A 3,220-nucleotide genomic window follows, 5' to 3' on the forward strand; every position below is an offset into this window, starting at 1 on the left:
CACTGCCATTGAGCCCGGGGGTCTAGAAGCATGAAGGTCATGTAATTAGAAAGTGCGTAAAATGTTCCTAAAGTCTAGTGGGATAGATTTGCTTGTCCTGAATGAAATTGCTTAAGGAAACGGATTTTAACTCCTGTTTTTCTTATATCAATAAAACACGAAGTCTTGGGTGGGAAAAGGAGTGTTTTTACAGGTAGAAGCCAAGTGATCTGTGTTTACCTAAGCATCATCTTCTGGAACTTCCCATCTTGTCATTTAGCCTTATTCTCCCTGAATGTCTAGTGCACCTGTCTATATATCTATACAATTATAATTGACGTATATATGAAGGTAGCCTCTCACGTCCCATCGCTAGGATTATATGTTGCACCTACGAGTCCTCTCCTCCAGGGTATCCAGGTCGTTGTTTTTACACAAGAGATGTGAAATCACAGAATGTTAAAGAGCATATAGCACACAGTTCTAGTTTTGCAAAAGGGAAAGCTGAACTTCAGAGACATACAAACTTGCTGTATATTACATATTCATTTAAACAATGAAAGAGTCATCAAATCATTCATTCAACAAATATTCCAGGTGCTTAATATCCAAAAACATAAAGATATAAGATATAAAGATGAATAACATAATCCCTGACATCAAGAATTTCACAGTTTTCTTGGGAACAGAAATGTAAATAGCATATACTGCCAGTAGTGCATACTTTGGCTTGAATCTTTGGAGAACAGTTTGACAACATATAAGGTTTTTTAAAAATGGCTTTGTTTCTTCAGTTTTATTCCCAAGAACTAATTCAGTGGAAATAAACTTGGATGCAAGCAAAGATTTAATCATAAAATGTTCTCTTTTTTTGGTTTTAAATAATAGCATTGCCTATGAGAGTGTTGCTAGATTTCAGAATAAACCATGGTTTATGGTGCATGGAATTCTTTGCAGTCATTAAAACGTATGTTGAGGAAGAATATTAACATAAATCATGACATATTATTGAGAAGGCAAAAGATAGGTACCCTTGCAGTTTATATTTCAGGAACGTATTTTTAAAAGTTCTGCATGTCTTTATTTATGCCTAGGAAAAAAATCAAAGTATTAACAATAGTCATCTCCAAATGGTAAATTACAGATACCATTCTTTTTTTTTTGTTGTTCCTCTTAGCTGTATTTTTAATGTTTTCCAATGAATACATAGTCTCTTTAAAAGAAAAAAGAAAAAAACTACTTCTAAAGTAAATGAATTATCTGGATATCAAGATAGCACTTTGGTTCCTGAATATCTAGAACCCATGGAGCCAAGGGTGGGAAGGTCTGGCCTGGGGCTGATCCTGTGATCAGTGACCCATTGGACATGAGTGGCTGTTTTTCACTGAATTGTCAAATTGAGTGTTATATATAAATACTTTCAGTTTTTAAATTTCATGGAGGAAAGCCTAGAATAAATGTTTTTTTCTGAATTTTTGTGAGGAAGAAGCAAGTAACAATGAAATACATCAGAATCAAAGATGCTTTCAAAGCATTTCCAGAGCACAGCTCTGCTCATTCTCTTGTGCCAGCCAGAGCTGTCGACAGTCCTCCCCTTGAGCTCCTTCAGCTTCCAAGGACACCTCAAATTACCAACTATTTCCCTGTGTTCAGTACTGGTCCTGTGTTTTGATGGGCTCTTTCCTTTGAAAATTGGTGATTTAGGTGTACATGCTCTTTATTGGACAGAATAACAAGTCACCCAGAACATCCCAGTCTCTAGCTGCCCAGGGTAGCCAGTATTTACTGGTTATTAGATCTCACTAATCTCTCTTCTAAACTCAGTGCTTTCAATCTATTAGGGAGGAATCAATGTGACATCAAAAAGATGAACTGAGACAAATTCAATGGGAACGCTGCACCAAGGTCAGAGTGAAAACAATATTTACCTCTCAAAGACCTTCAGGCACTCAGACAGATTAAATTAGGACAGGAATGAGTACATGCGCTCTATTTATTTAGTTGGCAGAAAGTGCTTTATTTTATATGGATTGCATAGCTATCACTGAAAATGATCTATTTTTAAAGTGTCACACCTTGTCGGAGAATCTGGCTTCCTAAAGGACACAGTGTAGTCTACAGGGGCACAGAAAGAGGGAAGAGACAGAGAGTGAACATTTCTCGAACATCTCTGGGGATCTTATGTAACTTACCCCCTTTTCATTAGTCTCAATTCTGAGCTCATTGGAGGTAGGGGGTTATCATGATTCCCATTTTACAGATGAACAAACTTAAGCTTGAGTTTCATAGAGTTTACAAAATAAATCCACAGTTGCATAGTTGTTTAAGAAGCAGTAACGTATTTCAGACTCAGGTTTATCAGACCCCAAAGTCTATGCCTTTTATAAAGCCTTCTACTATTTCTGAAGGGCCAGCAGAATGAATGCCATAGTGTCATGTTAAGTCAAAAAGGAGGCAGAGAGATTAAGTGACAGGAAAGGTAGACTTGGCATTTAGACATTGAAAATCTTCTAGGGAAGTTGTCACATATCTTCCTATCTTGATATCAGCAGATATCCCTGGGAGATGCAAGGGAGGAGGAGAGTATGATCAGGTTATGGCACCTTTGCAGGCAGAGTCTCGGTAGGACTGACCCTCAGCAAAGCCCAGGAGCAGTGGTCATTGTCTCTGGGCCTCGGACTTCAAGGTGGGGCAGAATGTGAAGGCTGTAGTGAGAATCCAGCGCCCAGGAGATGTAGCCTGGACCAGGCGTGCTCCACACCTTCACGGTGCCGCCTGCCCACTCCTAAGCTCCCCCTGCCTTTGTGACAATTGACTTGCAAATAAACAGATGTAAATTATATAAAGGCTTGGTAGAATATTTAAAACATTTTATCAGTACAGAAACAAATGATAGGAACTTTGGGCATTATTTAAAGCTGACTACATAGGTCACCTCTTGGGTGCTGGATCATTGAAAACACTGTAGCCATAATCTCAACGAAGGGCAAGTTAACCCTTTGGGCTCTAGTGACTAAATGCTCCAGGCCAGCTTTGCTTTTCCTAATACTTGAACCTCCTGATTGTTGGGGCTCCAGAAACCAAGCCAAGTGTAGCCAGTGTGGGGCCAGGGGCCTGGAGAAAATGGGGGATATATCTGCATGGATTAATGGAAAGAGCAGGCTGTGCAGACAGACAGACTTGAGTTTGAATCCTGGCTTCGTCTCTGAGTAGTTGTGTGCTTTTGGACAAATTATTCACC

The sequence above is a fragment of the Camelus bactrianus genome, chromosome 33 (genome assembly GCF_048773025.1).
Source record: "Camelus bactrianus isolate YW-2024 breed Bactrian camel chromosome 33, ASM4877302v1, whole genome shotgun sequence".
NCBI classification, from domain to species: domain Eukaryota; kingdom Metazoa; phylum Chordata; class Mammalia; order Artiodactyla; family Camelidae; genus Camelus; species Camelus bactrianus.